General features: G+C 39.0%; 1 protein-coding gene and 1 long non-coding RNA gene across 9 annotated transcripts in view; one reads left to right on the top strand and one right to left on the bottom strand.

The window, feature by feature from the left end:
• Window positions 1-14: 14 nt before the first annotated feature.
• On the bottom strand, window positions 15-17485 carry LOC137192608 (uncharacterized). 3 transcript variants are annotated; one of them, XR_010930602.1, is made up of 4 exons: window positions 17156-17485; window positions 16851-16943; window positions 10099-10260; window positions 15-683 (listed from the first exon to the last, which is right to left on the bottom strand). It is a non-coding gene; the product is annotated as an uncharacterized lncRNA (long non-coding RNA). The 3 variants fall into 3 exon arrangements; XR_010930600.1 differs by lacking the exon at window positions 15-683 and adding an exon at window positions 7738-8057; XR_010930601.1 differs by lacking the exons at window positions 15-683; window positions 10099-10260 and adding an exon at window positions 7738-8057 and having other exon boundaries at window positions 17156-17348.
• Window positions 17486-17554: 69 nt separating this feature from the next.
• LOC137192607 (glycerol-3-phosphate dehydrogenase, mitochondrial-like) overlaps window positions 17555-17812 on the top strand; it is a 124725-nt gene continuing 124467 nt past the window's right edge. For 4 of the 6 annotated variants that reach the window (XR_010930591.1, XR_010930592.1, XR_010930599.1 and 1 more), the window contains exon 1: window positions 17627-17811. The gene's annotated coding sequence lies outside the window, so the exon portion shown is untranslated. Of the gene's footprint in view, window position 17812 lies in introns of all 6 variants that reach the window. The other 2 variants (XR_010930593.1, XR_010930598.1) reach the window with 2 other exon arrangements.

The following is a 17812-nucleotide window of genomic DNA, read 5'->3' on the forward strand; positions in this document are numbered from 1 at the left end:
AATCTTCACTCATATGAACAGATTGTGTTTTATTACAGAACTATGACTGAATATGAATAATAATTGAAATAGGAAAAAACTTGCAGCTTAGTTGTAATGAACTGAAATGACATTTGGTTTTCATGGTCATCAGTTATCAGTCATTGTATGTCGAGTTGAGCTTGCTGAGTGTGCACAGTAAATCTCAAATCTTTTCGGATGAGAAGAGGGGCAGATTTATTGGAATATAGCCTGATTTTTTTGTCTGTGGAAAGCACCCAAATGATACAAAACTTAGCCAATATGATCAAAGCCTACTCAAAACTATTTTTACCCACCCAATTAACAAAAAAGTAGCCCAATCCCAATCTGGCAACACTGATTATCTGTGTTTTATCACACATTAAAAATCCAGTAGTTCTATAATATTCAGTCATCTGTCAGTATGAGGCCAGCTGCTGCGCTATCACATGGAAGTGCTTTTACAAGTCGATCTCCTACAAATGGTCAGATTAGTCTTAAATCTATCTGAATCTGACTTCAGACTGAATCAACTTTTCAAGGCTCCTGTAGTGATGTCTCGTTCATTTTCATTGCAGCAGTTCATGACTCATGAGATCTGGGTGTGATATACTGAGGTGCTGGTTGGGTCAGGAAGCTCAGTGCTGTAGCTCAAGGCGATGACGATGATGGTTAGACAATACCTGCACTATGAAACAAAAATGAGGGTGTTATTATTGTTTGTTGTTCAACATGCCCTTTACACCATACTGACGCCAAATCACTAGAGAAGGGCAAAGCCTGAGAGAAGATTTTCAGTGTACATTGATATACTATATGTGTTTGCTAAATTAAGTATTAACCAGTGATCTGATTTGTTTTATACAATCAACCAGCCATTACATTTCAATATAATCTTACAAATGGTCATTTCTATTATTTATTTACATTTTTTTTCTTAAATGTTAATATTGTGTGATTCTGTGACATTTTCTTTTGGTTTAAAGTTTGCAGTCCATTACAGATCCCCAAAGATCAGTGCCGCCCTACGACAGAGCAAACTGAACAAAAGACGAAACTGACAGGGAGATGAGAGAAGTGCATTACAAACAGCAGAGGAGACCCAAATTGGTGTGTGGGATGAATAATGCATTTGTCTCAATCCTTCCAATCCTGTAAGTTTGCAAAATGACAGTGATCAAAGTTGAGTCTGGAAAGGATGGTATTAAGGAGGAGGGGGGGAGGAGGGGGGGATTAAAATGGTTGAGAGAGTGTAAAAGCGAACACCAGAGGGGGAGAGAGGATATTTCTGTCTCTTGTCAGATTCTGTCATGACTTGTTTTACATTTACACTTTCCCTCTTTATCCCTTAGCTCCTATCCTGGCAATACAAATAGGTTTGATAATTCAGTGTGGAAACAGCTGCCACAGCCTAATGCAACTACTACGGAGATGGCGCACTGCTGTGTTTTGCATCCTTACGTTTACACAGGGATCAATCCCCGCATTTTTACACATATTTGCTGCAGTGTATAGTTAGAAGTTTGCATTATTTATGGTAACGCGAAGGTGGAGAGGACAAGTGATGCTAAAAATCCATCATGTTTGTCTTTGGATTGCAGATTTGGATCTCTCCAGCTGCTTTAAAAATCCACGTAAATCACAGACACACAAACACTTCCCCGCATACTTTTACATCCTCACACCCACACACAAACACAAACACAAACACACACACACACACACACACAAAGCCACAACAGATGCCTTGTCTCTGGTGTATTGTATTTGTAAGATAACGGGCTGGTGTGGGCGTCTGCAAAACAGCTCATTTTGCACCTGAGTCAAAATCTATCTGTGCTTTAGTCACCAACAGCGCAGGGAAAAAGGAGCTGAGGAGGACACATCACACCGAGCCCACTCTCTCTCTTAGAATACTGAGCCTGTGCTCGCTTTATCATCCCCCTTCCATTTCATGTTTGCTTTAAGATCAGTAAGCAACTGTCACCTCCTCCTTTGCCAAAAATACTGCATGGAGAGCATGGGCAGCATAGGATCTATATTTTTCCAGCCATGGGAAGCCGCTGCATGAATGTGATCCTCAGCAGACAATGATTTGAAACTTACCGGTGTAGTAATTTGGCTCTGAAGAATGATTTATGGTTTCATTTTATATCTTGCATGTGTGTTCGGTGTGTAATGATTTCGCACAATTTGCTTTTCTGTGCCTTTAAACAACAGAAAAAAAGATTAAAAAAAGATTTCAGTGCATGAAAATATATGAAGATCCTTAAATTTCGGTCTTAACGGATTACACCATGATTTAAACTCGCTGAGGTGAGCAAAAAACAAAGCTTATCCACATAGCTGGCCACAAGAAATGTTTCCGTGAGCCGCAGCGAACCTTCATAAATCATACCACCTTTTGTTCATCCATGTGGTGGATGTACGCTTGAGGAAAATGACTCTGCATACTTGAAGGGCATCAAATAATTGTGGTGCTTCAGGCAGAGCCAGTAGGACTGAAATAAAACAAGAGCTCTCTCACAATCCATGCCTGCTAAAAATAAGCCTGTTCAGACGAGGGTGGTGGATTCTCGACTGCATCCTCAGCTCTGTGGCCGCGGAGGCAACTGTTTTGATAAGTGTGGATTTACAGTATAGGAAAGAGATTGAACGCAACTGTGCGCTTCTGTTCCTCTGCAAGCGTGACATACAGAACATGAAGTCTTTTGATCTAGCATACGATAAGAGTGCGATGTGCCACCCAGCCATCCGCACACATCCTACATGTGTGAAAATCATGCTTGTGTTGCTTTTGAAAAGGATCCAAACTACGTGACGAAAATCAAGTTAACTGCACACGAGCTTACTGATGTGGATACTAGTATTTAAGATAAGTATTCAAATACTTCTATCTGCAAATTAGCAATTAATGACGCGTTTTAAATACTTCATAATGAGGGTTTCCCCCTGAAGCGCTTGTTACCTAGCAACTGCAACCACAATACGCTGCATCCGGATGTTGCCAGGACTTAACATGTTTTAATTTAAATGTAGATTTATTATGCATACCGTATGTTTCCTATAAGAAGAGGGTTTTGATGCATGATTACTCTCTGCAGCTGTAATAAAATCCACAGCAGATTGAAGGTTGGTTTCACTTGGCTGGTTGAAGTCTCTGTCCCACTGGTGGTCATTCGATTCATCAGTGTCTTTCACTGCCATTTCAGTGTCTGCTGTAGCAGTGGGATGAATATTTCAAGAGTCTGCAATGTGTTCCAGTTGTTACTGTGGTTGTAAACAGTGTTGGACTCTTCCCCAGGTAGTCAGGTGTTTACATGCTGCCAAAAAACAGAGTTCGCTGTACACAAACACACCAGCTAGTATGCCATTACAACTGAGTTCTGGCATCCTTACCTGTTTCTTTCACATATTTCTGCTAAGTTATTAGTAGATGTTTTTCATGCAGTTAACTATTATATTAGTCTTATGGGTACTGCCAGTGCATCGTTGTTGTCAAGCAACCAAATCTCTAAATAGCAATAAAAGTCAGATTTGTGTGTTTCTTCAGGTTCATTTTTCAAAACAGATGCTGCAGAGCAGTAATAAAGGACGGATACTGCCAGTCAGTCAGTAAACTGTGATGCTGGATAGCCATGTGCTTAGGCTGTATGGATTTGCTAGAAGGAGCTTCATGTGTAATTCGTAATGCACTTCACCCACATGCATTTTTGATGCTACTGTATAGAAAAACAGAGCAAGCTTACAGCCTCCACTTTCCCTCACCACAGGAGTCAAACCTCCCATTGGCGTTCAGCCTCAGGGAGCTGATTGGACTAAATGTTGCAGAGCACTGTTTTCTTTCCCTCTCCGTCTTCCTTTTTGTCGGGGTCATGTAAGCACAGAAGAGCTTAATTTTCTTCCCCTGTTGTTGTTTTGAAGGACTAGTGAGATCAATAGGTGACAGTAGCTAGGACAATGAAGATAAAGATAAGCTGAGGAGGGTAAGGTCACTTTCGACACAATGTTCCTTTACGTGTGAGGTTTTTCAAAAGGAAACTTGTTTCAAATAATTCACCAATGTGTTTTAATCTAAGCGGCTGACTTAATGACTGTTGTATCACTTAAACACATCAATAGGTTTCTGATTAAATACGCTAATTATAGCTTTTCCAGAGTAGATTTGAAGAGCACCTCACATAAAGTGAGAAAGAACACTTCGTCTGTTTTTATACATCTGAATGACCTGGCGCCCCGACGATTAAAAACTAAAATTCTTATGAAAAGTGCAGCTGTACAAAAATAACACTTAATTGGTTTGCTCAAACTAACATTTGGCCCATCTTTCTTTTCCCCCATCTTTGCCTTGTTTCATTATTAGAGCGTTATACTGATGGAGAAACAATTCTAATTGGGATAAAATGGGGAGTAGACTTCCTGGAGGCAATGAAGTCGAACGTGGGTGAGTGTGGTAGCTTTCACAGCATTGTGTTTGAAGGCTATATTCAATTATGGGCTACTTGTCAGATGGAATAAATCATTCAGCAACTGTAATGCATAATGCAGTCAAACAAAACTTTTACTGTGAAATAATATTCCCACGCCGGAGAGCTAATGGCCGTGGTGGTTTGGTTGGGGTTGACTTTTCAGCAAATGTCACAGCCCATCATCATGTAGCAATGGAGAAAAAGTAAACAGCAAGTTTCCCAAACAAAATAAGACTTGAACAACAGGCTGTTAGACGGAGTCAGTGCTGATGCTTGCCAGTGATTGGGCTCGCGGATAGACATCTACTAAATTGTAATTTATGGACAGCGGTGAACTCGTCAAAACAAAATGATGACAGTTCGAGGTCGCACCCTGATTTGTCAGTGCCAGCGCCCTTCTTGAACCTGTGAGCTAATGTAGAAAAACAAATCTTTGACCCAATACACAATAATATACACATGCTTGACCATGTCACTGACTCTATGAAGAAGTTAATAAATGTGTTTCTGAAAACATTAACCTCGCTTTGCAGAAAAAAAATCAGTTAAGGCATGTTACTTCTTTTGAAATAGATTAATCTCAGAGTACTTCCAGGAACAAAATGCTCTGCCACCCCTTATTTAAACTGACAGGTAGGTCTGAGGGCAACTGTCCCCTCAAGGACAAACATTCGTTATCACAACCTGAAAAGCTAAGCTGCTGTAAAAGCAGAATGTCACACACACACAACACACACAACAGCTTGTTTACAAAGGTAAACCAAAGATCATTACTGCGAGGTGAATGTAAAGTAAAGCGATAAGATTTAAGAACATGCTTGGGGCTGTTGTTTTCTTTTATAGTTTTCACTCTTTTACATTTTTTTTTTTGCATTTTAGATTTGTCGGAAACATCTCCTTAAATATGTTGTTACAACATTTGTGACATCTAGACGAAAAAAAAGAGGATTTAAATGTACAAACTTTACTAACAACAAGTTGGAAGTTTTCAAAGCTACTGCTGACGTTGCTGTGTCATCAGTTGGGGTAATTATTCATTCTGGCTCAGCTCAAAATATGCTTACCATCTGTTTAATTTTTTTTTTCCAGTACCCAGCTCACAGCTCATGTTTAATGTATCTGTGCTAATGGCATCATCTACGTACAGTACAATGGCCATCTCCACATCAGGAAATCAGTGAAAGCAATGAAGGAGGGAGACCTTGTTTGTACGAATGCCTTCAAAACAACCTTTTATCTGAATCATTTGCTCCATTGCTTCTAAAATTGACAATGACCATGAATAATGGTCCTATGAAATAGATTACATGAATTAAGGGCCATTACGACTTCACTTCTTTGTCATCAAAATAGTACATTTAGCAAACATATCAGTAATCTGACCATACCGCAGCAGTATTTATGATCTATTTAAATCCTCTGCAAGGGAGGTCAAGTGTGACTCACTCTAATATGATTATCCCCCTGAGTAATATATGAGGGACATGTGGAAGTGGGATATGTAAAGGGCCTTTCAGGCACATTTGCTCATACATACACTCATACAATATGAATACGATATATAAAACATGCACATCAACACGTACACCCACGCACATACAATCTACTGGATGCACAAAGTACATGTTCACATACACATTTTATGATCGCCAATCAAACACTCAACAGAATTTCACAAATAAGCTGTCTCAAGAAGCTGCTTGTGTACTGTAGGTTTCTGAACCTCCTCTCTCTGACCTTCCTTTGATTGAGGTACAAATTATCACCATATAAGGAAAAGGCTTTCAACAGAAGGATTAAAATTTTAAGTCCTTAAGGCCTGTCACCCCACGAACTGTGTGAACTAAAGATAAACCAAATCAAGAGGAGGGAGCCATACACAAGGCTTCACCAAACTTAGCATTTAGCGTTACCTGCTATCTCATTTAAATAGTAGCGCTGCACGGATGAGCGCTCTTTGAAATCCTTGTTTTGTCCAAACAACACTTTAAAACCCAAAGATTGATTTCTGTTTACATCCCTGGTTCGATTCCTGCTGCAGACCTTTGTTGCATGTCATTCTGTTCTCTCCTCCTGTTTTTTTGTCTGCCTCTATTCACCCTCAATTAAGGCTAAAATGCCAAAAATAAAAACAATCTTTAAAACATACAAAGCAATTCCTTCAATTTATGAAGAATGTTTGGCATTTTTGCTTGCTAAACGTCTGAAATGATTATCAAAATTGTTGCCAATTAATTTCCTGTCAGTCTACTAATCGATTTATTGACTAATTGTTTCAGCTCCAATTATGTTCTTTTGCTGTTATTGGAATAATAAACTATAAATGCTTATATAAGATAATGTCTAGTGTTAGAAAAACTACAGTACTTTAAATATTTGCAAATTCTTGGGCAACAAATGCATAAAATATTCTCTATCTCCAAATACTCAGCAGGAGGAATTTCAAATGCGCTCTATGATGTGCCAAGGCAATCTTTCAATTTATCGTCTAATGATAGTCCACTCTCATCAAAACATATTTGAATATGTGTATTTTCATTTGTGATCTGCTGCCGAGAAATGTTGGCTTTGGACGAGCAGCCTGTAGGGGCCACATCAAATGGCTCTGGCTTTGAGGAAGATGAGAGAGTAGCATCGTCTTAATCTTTTGCTCCCAGAAAGGGCCTTCACTACTACCTTTAATCACCTCGCTGTGAATTCTCACTGCTGACTCACACTTCCTCATTTCATTTTATCCTCGCCCAAAGAGAACCTCATGGCCTTGAAAGTAACCACAGTGGACAGCTGAGGTGGCTCATTAACACCAGACATGTCCAGGTCTAGGAAACGTTCCTCTTAATGGCTTAATTAAGACATCCTGCAGGGTTGAATTGCAAGTATACGCTGCACATCTACAAGATATCTCATTTTCAAATTCTCTTAATCTGATCATGTGAATAATACAACAAACAATATCCAGTTGTTGCAGTCTGAACATTCATTAAAGGGAAATGCATTTTGAGAATATTTGAGTGAAAAGATTTACTAATGCTGGGAGCCATATGCCCAGCCATTAGTCACAGGATTTCAGAATCCTTGTAAAACTGTGGCTCCGAATGCGATGTCGAGGGGGGGCAAACAAATTAAATATAGGCACAGATTTGAAGAGAATCTTATCACAGTGGGGTAATATCAGTGTCACTTTTCTTCCCCGCAGTCACTGACGCTAAGGAGTGATTAAGCATGCAAGATGACTGTCGATTCAAAGGGGAAAAAAAACTCCACTGCACTCAGTTAACATCTTTTATTACTTAATGAAATGGCATATTCTCATACAGATTGCAAGTAATGTGCTGTGTTACTAATACTAGGATAAAGAAGGATCTTTTTTTTTTTTTTTCTCTCCAAATACTACAAAGTTGAATCTTTTTACGTGTCCGGCTGCGTGTTACATTTAAAGAAATATGCCTGGATTAATTCAGTGGGGCTTCTGGCAGTGGCCTCAACACTATCCAGCATGGGAGTCACAAGAGGACTGCAACAGACTGTCAGTCTGCTGTGAAGTCAGCCAGATGGGAGACAACATCTTTTTCACCTCCGGGAAAAGCACTGGACAGAAACAGGTGAAGAGAGAGAGAGAGAGAGAGAGAGAGAGAGAGAGAGAGAGAGAATGAAAAAAGCTACTGAAACAGAATTAGAGGAGCTAACTCTGGGTCTGACACAAAAGATGTTGGATGCAGCAGTCAAGCGGCAATCACGGGTCTAGGTTTAAAAAAAGGAAGTCGAATGTGAGACACGAATAAAACAAACGTGTGCAGCAAGGTGAACACGATGCAGGAAAACATGTTGCATTCCTGAGAAGCTTCGTGCTGCATGCTGACAAGCTGTAGTCCCTAATATTTATACATGTCATGTTAGTTAGAAACTGTAACAGCTGAGATGACAGACCCCCTGAAGTATATATTTGTGCAAGGAGGGACGGGTCAGGGCATTTTGAATAACAGTGCTAGGAATCCAAATGCATCACCCAGGATAAATATAAGGTGATGGAGGTGAGGGGGTTGGAAAATAGAACACAAAAAAAACACCAGGGCATATACATATTGCAATTCCATGCCAAGACCAAAGCTTTGAGGTCTATACACCAACCCACATGCAAATAGATTCCCTGCACGGTGATTCAGAGAGATCTCAGTCTCAATTTCACGAGGCAGCAGGAGTCATGATCTCCTGTCCTGGAGAATATATACTGTCTGTCACAGCCACATGATGAGGAGCCTTTATATGGGCCATAAATTCCGCAGCCGGACTCAGGCAACAACAATACATATAATGCCAGGATTCATCACCTGAAAACAGATAACCTTTCTCAATTCCGACTGCCCTTAGCTCACTGCTACCTAATGCACTCCTGCTTTTCATAGACTGCGCTTTTGTGAAGCTGTTATCCCGGACTATTGCATTTAGTTATTAGTTGAAACGTACAGCACTTCTCTACCAGAATATACCTGATTGAGGCCAAAGTGAGGATGCATTGTGTAACACCGGGATGTATGCGCTCAGAAGGCTTTGTCATGACAACGAGGTCCCTCGGTGAAATTATCCTCACTTATTAAAACTGTCTATCAGGCATGCGGTACAGTTAATGAAATTGCCCAGGTCAAAACCATTCTTCAGCAGAACACTGCTATCATTCTAGGGTAATTCATTCAGAGCTATGAACATTGGTCAGCATTTTCCTCTCATTGTATGAACTAGACTCCTTACATTCTTGCATCGTGTTAATTATCTTGTCATAGAGAGGCATGCAAGGTAAAGCCCTGCTGTAAACTACATTCTGTGAATCTACTGACATTACATACATACATACATCGAAGGAACTGCAGCAAGAAACGCACACGTTTCAAATGCACCATAAATCTTTTAACAAAGCTTACATGGAAATAGCAAAGCAGATTATTAAAGGCGCCCATGAGATGGGGAAGTACTGTACAGTACATTCAAGAGGCGTTGCTAGGAAACGCTACTGCTGGGTGAGTCAATGAGCAATCCACAGGCTCTGAGAGCAGCTACAATAGAACAGACAGCCTAGCAGCCACACAATAATCTCAGTCCACATGGTCGTTGCAATTATGCTAATTAATATCATCCTTACAGCCACTCCAATGAAAAACACGGTATTTTGCTCACATACCCACGCCACCTATCTAAATCAGAAAAACTGGGGTCTGAGAACAGGTTTCTCCAGTGAAGCAGAGCCCCAGCAAGAGCAGAGCTGAAAGATTTAGACCAATGTGAACATATACAGGGGGAAAGTTCATGGGAAGAGAAAGACAGAGGGTGTCACACTTTGAGAGAAAATGTGAGGATATGTGTGCGTCACATCAAAGGAGGTGGAGTAAAGGTCAGAGAATTGTCACGTTTGGTAAAACGCTGACCTCTGTTCTCCTCGTTGTCACTTCATGGGCAATTTATAAATCTTATCTCCCCTTTAATGGTCACTGTGTGTTTGGACAAAACATGATGCTTCATAACTGTTATGTGCTCAAAGGAGCAATGTCATATCACGCTGATGTGCACACACATGATAATGCACAGGCCAACACACACACACACACACACACACCAAGTAGTGCAGATAATGAGTCACCTATAATGAGACACAGCTCTCCTGTCAGACCAGCTCTGTCAGGTGCAGACGATTTTCCATTTCGATGTGGAGTGCAGGCCACCTTGCTCTGCAGGGGTTGTGAGAAAGCATTTCTCTCTTTCCTGCTTAATCCCCCATGCTGTTCTTACTGTATACCTGCCACTGATCCCAAAACCAAGGAGAAATAATTCAGATTACATTGCGCTTAACATCAGTGTGTATTGCATTTTATACTAACATATGTTTTTGTCATATACACCTAACACATTGTGTTCAGCATACTGTATACTTCACAGGGCCTTACTTTTCACTTGAAATATAGCCTAATCCCTTTCTTCAATGCAGGTGGGAAAGAAAAACACTGACTTTTCAAGTTTAAATACAGTGTAGGTTAAAAAGCAACCAAGCAAAAAAGGCAATAGTAATAATCAATACTGAAGTCAATGTTTGTGGGTGTGAGCAGAATAATTTAGCAAATAATTCAACTTCTTCAGACAATTGCAGTGTGAATCTAACCAGCTGTCTTCACATAAAATATTAGAAGTGTTTATTATAATCTTTAGGGACACTAAAGACCTTTCTATATATATATTTCTACGGCTCTTCTATATATATGTATATATATAGAATATATATATATATGTGTGTGTGTGTTTTATACACTGCATTTCTATGACACTGATCAAAAATACTTCTTTTCCCGCTCTCTGATTCATTTATAATGAGACCATCTTGACACTTTTATTTACCTTCACAGATATTTCCTTGCAAATGGGATTACCTCAATCTCTTTTCAAAGTCTATTCCTCTGTGATCGAATAATATCAAATAATCCGTGAGCACAATCAAGGCACTCAGTGTGTTTACAATTGCTGCTCTTCCTAAAACCGAGAACCTATAGCATGTATAACAAGAAGGGGAATGCAAGGTAATCCTTCGGTACACCAAGAACCCAAGGAGGCAAAGTGGCTGCAGGATGTAAGCCTGTTAGCACCATGTATCTTCATTTAAAATGACAACAGTGGGCTTGTTCAATGTTAACTCCAGGTATATGACGCAAACCACTCAGGCTTTACAGAATTAGGAGGTATCAGAAGAAAAAAGGCTATTTAAGACATGTCAAATTCTATACATCATCAAAACCATATGCAGATGTCTCTTGCCTTGATGGGTTTTGCATCAGAGTAAATGAATATGAAAAATAAAATGCATTGATTTCATAATCTTCATAAGAAATGTTACTGTATTAATTATCATAATAATAAAATGCTAATTTGCTAAGATAACATGTGTCAACCATACTCCCTACCAACTGTACTGACTGCTTCTTTATGCTGTTGACAGCTTTTCTCCCTTGCTGTGCAGTCGAGTCATTATATAAACATGTCACCCATCGCTACTGAAACTTGCATTTGTGATACCACAATATTATGCAACAAGTGCACAGCATGAAAAAATGGAAACTATCTTTAACTTGTTGATATCAGTCATGCTGAGTGTTGTCTCAGTTATGCTGACTTGAGAACGTTTTGATTTGACTGTAGGTTTAACCACCATATTGTAAGGACAATAGTGCCATCTAGTGCACAGAAGGAGAATTGTCAACATCATTACACAGCTGTGCTAAAGCACTGTTTTTGTATTATTCTCTTCAGTCCCTTGTTGGAAGTGTTAATGATGGGAACATTACTGGCAGTATCATTTTATCTACAGCCCCTTTGTTAACCTTTCTTTATCAAAAGAAATATAGAGTGGTGAAAGCAAAACACACACACACACACACACACACACACACACACACACACACACACACACACACACACACACACACACAGGTGTTTACATCCCTCTTCCTTTTCTCATCTCCCTCGGGGCTTGAGGTATTTCAGTTGGAGACACCCAGCTGGTGACCTCAGCATGATGTTCCTGCAGTCCTCCAGAGTCTCTACCCATGTCTCACTCTCCCCAGCCACTTTCATCTTGAAGTATAAGAGTGCTCAAGCAACTGGCAGTCCGTGTTGGCTTCAAACCATATGTCACTATTCATCGTTTGTCTCACCATGAATCTGAATAGGTTGCAGTATGACTGACGGCACTCTGACTCACACTGACCACATAAAGATGACAAGGTGGCCAGGTTCTCTGTCAAGATCAGTGCATAACTTGTTGTTGCTGTCATTTGCTTATTTTTTTTTAATATCAAAATCACACAAAGACATTATATAGTTGTGTCATGCAGGTGTTCACTGTCTTCAGATCTAATAGGCTTCACATTCTGCATCAATCGTTTTTAAGTCAGAAATTTTGATTTGTGCCATTTTGAGACAGGATCCTGCTCTTGAGCATAGATTACAACAGTAATGATAGTATTTATAAATGCTGTGTCCATTCAGGATGTTAATATTCAAAATACTATATTACAATAATATACTCCATTTCCTTTATCAGATTGTTGAACATCTACTGTAAGAAAGTGTTAGTTTGACAACTCATCGGGCATATGCACAACACATATTAACATGTGGCTCCTCCTTGATCATTCTTATAACCCAGTAAGTGGCATTTGTCAATCACCATCTTAGTCATCATCTCCTTACATCTTGTTTTACTTTGGACTGGTATTTCCTGTGTTCCTGTGTGTTCACAGCTCCAGCTCACCTATTTGCTAGACACCTGTGGTGGTTTGGGGACTAGGTCCATACTACATGTATAAAAGAAGTGAATAACGGGACAGCCCTTTGTTCAGTTCTTTCTCTACCTCTACCCTGTTGTAGAAACACTCTTAGAGTGTCTGATACACCTTATCCAGATGGTTTTGATGACACTGAAACTTTTTGTGTGCTGGCAAATATGTTGTGTGAAAAATCCTGCAGTATTTTTTACAACAAAATCAAGCCTAGTAATTACTGATGCAGGCCAAAAATGTTCTGGTCGGCCTCAAACCATGGCCTGTGGGAGGCAAAGAAGATTCCAGAGTTGAGGTAGACCATCTCTAAGTGTCACTGTAACTATTTAGACATTCTTGTTGTACTTGTGTAGACTTGACAAGACTAATTTATAGTAATATACTTTCTTTCAACCTGAAACAAACAGCTGAACATGATGCAGGACTGAACACTGTCACAGTTGTTTTGTTTGTTGTCCATGTGTGTGTATTTGTTTTGACAAGTCCCTAGATGTGCTGTAATGCAAATCAAATGGTTTAACTTTTTGATGAAGGATAAAAAGAAATGAATTTACTTTGCACGTGATATGCTAGCAATGTGGCTTTAGGGAAAGCATCATGCAAAACATGCAAAACTATAATTAAATATCTCCAAAACTCTGATATGGTTTTGGAATAAAATTTGTTATGGACATTTTTTTTTATTTTCAGAGGAGGAATTCAAATGCTCTGACTTTTCCTTAATGCCACCATATGGTCACATTTTCAGGTTTTCCAACACCTCGGTTCTTCATAAGAAGGTGAAAAAGTAAACATGGCATTAAATTGCTGTGGATGATCATTGTCGTCAGAGGAGGAATCTAATGCTAATGTCAACTTTGCACACAAGATATGTCAAAAACTGCTACTACTTTGACATAGATCAGATTACCATGACATTCTCTGAACTAAATTATGCTCCCATGGATGAATCATTTTGATCTCAGCTTGGCCTTTTATGCTGTATGACCCATAGGCTGTAAATTGGCTTTCTAAGATTACTCATGAGATTACGCATTTACTTACATAATCTGTGTAGTGATGTATTGGTGAACCAGGTGGAAATAAGAACTCTGTAATGTTATTCCTTGTTGCTCATAAAGCTATAGTACCAATTACTCTCATGCTACCCTGACCCTTTCTCTACAGTACAGGTTGCCAAGTAGCATTCTGTGGCTTAAATTCAACAAGTCCTCCAAATTAAACATCAAAATACATTGTTGGTCCCTGCTCTCCAAAACAACACATACAAGCATTTTCTGATCTGACGCCCTTATTGGCAGGATGACTTCATTTGGCTGTGCCTTCCAAAACTGTTCATCCAACAAATCACTATTGAAAAATAAATATGTTTCATGATGTGACAAAACTATGGCTAATGTTTGGATGGTTTTGGCACAAAAACTACTATTTTAGGATTAGGCAAAGATCATGGTTTGGGTTAAAATGACTACTTTGTTAAGGTTAAGGGACCTTTATTGTCATAGTTACAAAAATTACCAAGTGGTTAAGATGGGGGGATGATTGTGATCATTGTTCAAAGAGTTGTATTCCTTCCATATATACATGGGATGCATTCAAAGTTATAGATAACATTATATAACAAATTTTAAAAATTGAATTTGTATTATTTTTCTCACGTAAGTCAAGATGCCAAGATGGTATGGGCAATTCAATTAGATGCTAATAAATTCAATGAAGACCATGGAAACAACTAATCCACATAGCGCAGGTTGCTACGGCAAACATGGCAGTATAAATGTAACAGAGGAGTCTCACTATCAACTGTTGTCTGACTAGATGATCTCTTAACAACCAGAACTGAAAACACAACAGCCAACTAACACAGCACTGATACAGTATCAATAACCTGAGCATAATAATAATAATTCCAGTGAAATTTACTGTTGTAATGCTGTTAGTATCTGTTTTTGACAATAAAATAAATGTGTTTTTCAACTGCATAGTGTCCTGCTCAGTCCTTATCAAAAATGTTTTTTTAATGTTGTGTTACTGTTAAGAAATTAATATCAACTGATATATCGTTATCAGATTTTTCCAAAATGGCATAAGGCTTAAAAATACAGTATTGCAGTGGTTCTCAAAGTTCTTCACATCAAGGACCCCTAAATTGACACAAATTAGACCACGGACCCCCATTTGATAAGATTCTGTCCCAAGGTCCCCATCTGATAATACTTTTGTGTTTAGATGTTTTATTACAGAAAGTGTACGAAACCCATGACCAAAATAGTCATACATTCTGTCATTGATTATTATTTTATATCAAGTTTTGTTTTTGTTAATGCAATTAATTTTTCAAAATTTACCATAGCCTATAGATGACACTGAAGTTAGTTTCCAATTCGCAGCTTCTGATTTGGGGTTAAGGAGAAAGTTAAGGGAAACATAAATAATCATATTTAGTAACTGATTCTCCGTTTTTTTACCACTTAGACTTGTGAAAAAGTGTTAGACACTGTATCAAAAGCCTTAACTCTGTTTAAACCCACTTTCAGATATGTGAAACCTTTATTCTATTTGTGAAGACTGAAAAAAGGGCGATTTCACTGCTTTTTTCCCTTAGACTAGGGTAAGTCTGGGTCCATTCATCACACTTTTGGACCACATCGTCATAGATATTAATTAAACTTGGCATGCTGATTTCGTCATATAAGAAACCTGTCAAACTGAAATTGCTTGTGTCTCAGATTGCTATCAAGGGAGATGTGAGCTAACAAAGTTTGAACTAATCAGCGTGCCTCTGTGAGTTTGACTTGCCATTATCTTCCGTTATATAGGCTAGGTCATAGAGAAATGGTTCTCATATTGTTTTAAAGCTCTTTTCCAGCTCTATATTTTACTTTCTACCATGTTAACCCCAAAATGAAAAGGAACAGTTTTATGAGTGATTATAATCTTGAAAGTTGAATTGTAAAAAAAAAAACTATCCAGAAACCTCCAGAAAGTTTTTTCGTTTTCCTCTGCTCCGCTCACATTCACCGTTACTTTTCTGCCACTCACTCTCTCGAAAACATTATGCACTGCCCTATTCTGTAAAAGGAGCTACGCTACCAAGAGTTTCCTAGGCAAGTACACAGATGTTTCGGAACAGTGCTGCACAGAGGCTCCCAAACGCCATTGATTTCCAGATGAATGGATATTTGGCATAATTTTTTACATTTAAAAAATAGGGTCGTGAATTGGAAAAATTAACCTATAGTCATGGTCAATAATTAATAACAATTTCAATCATCCCTTGAATGCTTTTTTGCATATCTTGAATGCATTTTAAAAGAGGATCGAGGATGTGTGTCACCTACTCGTTGTTCGGCTGGGTCTCAACGTCACAACGGATCAAAATCAATGTTGAGAGTAATTTTTTCACATGGATAGAACCTTGACACCACATAAAAGCAGGGGTGCCACCAGGGATTTTGGGCCCCATGAAAAGACACATAGGGCCCCACCAGCTCACTACCATAGGCCATGCCAACCCTGTGCAATTGCTGTAACCTCACCTCCAGAACCCAATCAACCCATTCAAAGCTTTAAATAACTCTTCCTTTGCAGGCTTGCAACCCTCTTGTAGTCCAATACTTACTGCACAATATTTACTGACAGTGAGCTGTGAAAATATAGCACTGTGCAGACATGCATTCAACATTCTGCATACAGTGGAATTCACTATTTGGTGCAAGACTGATACCCTTTATATGAAATGCGCTAAAGGCCATCTTTTACAGTCTAAATGTAATTTTAATGGTATAGAATGGAAAATTTTCATAACATTAATAATTAACTTAAAATAAGCATAACTTGAATATACATTAACCTCTCCAATTAAAATAAATTAACATAATCATCTATAGAATTATATAACAAACAAAAGAATAAAATCAGTAGCAGATTTTTTAACTAAGTGTACATACCAATAGTTCTTATCATTGAAAAGGATTTAATCATTTTTTAATGAAAAAAAAAGGAATTCCCACTGACTCACTGCAATTATGCCAACTGGGATGTCATTCAAAACAATGCTGCTCACCTCCTTCTTCAGTTGGGCGGAGGGCTGGTTCATTGGCAGGTGGACTGGGATGAGGAGACAGGGCTGCTGAGCCTGAAGCTGCATCTGTTGGGCCTGGCACCAGGCAAAGAGAGGGACAACTGATTTAGTATGAATAGCTAGATAAAAGTTTCCCTGTATTGATTAAATGTCGGCTAAACGCGGAGTGAAATGTAAATACTCAGAATTTTCTGTGAAGATATTAAGTAGCTAATGTTAGAGGAGCAAAAGTAGCCTCTTTCACTAAGCTAACAGGTTAATTTCCACCATTCACAGACTACACTCACCTTTCTTTGTGGAAAATATGGTGACATATTCTCGTCCTTTCCTTTCTTTTTCTTGTCTTCCTTGCCTTTCCTTTCGGTTTTAGAAGCCAGATTTTAATTTAGGAAACTGAGACATGAAGATTCACCGCCCCTCTTTACCAGCGATTCACTACTAGCAAGTACCGTTCGCGCCTGGTTGGGGAGCAGGACCGAACCATTTCGTGTGAATAGAGAGGGAGGTCGGGCAATACTCTCTGGATGTTTACTTACTGCCAAAAACAAGAAAAGAAAAAGACAATTTGATATTGAAATGTAAAAAATGTACCTAGTGTTTTAATAATTTTTAGGGCCTCTGTCAATCACAGGCCCATAGAATCGTCCTAACTCCGCAGACCCAACCAACTCCACCCTCTCGTCCAAATATAGTCACTTCTGGCTCCAAAAATCAAAGATGGCGACGGCCAAATCGGTAAAGTCGAGGCTTCAAAACGGCAGTCCACAAACCAATGGGTAAGGACATGGTGTCTGTATTTTTTTACAGTCTATGAATATAACCAACCCAACCAAGGCAACAACGAGTTCTAGCCATTCAGAGGCAGAGAAAGGCTTAGCCATCCTAGGAAAAAAATGACATACGGTGCCAAGTCCTTCAGAGTGGAGTAGTGTTCAAAACAGCGG

Source organism: Thunnus thynnus, chromosome 11 (genome assembly GCF_963924715.1).
Source record: "Thunnus thynnus chromosome 11, fThuThy2.1, whole genome shotgun sequence".
NCBI lineage: Eukaryota > Metazoa > Chordata > Actinopteri > Scombriformes > Scombridae > Thunnus > Thunnus thynnus.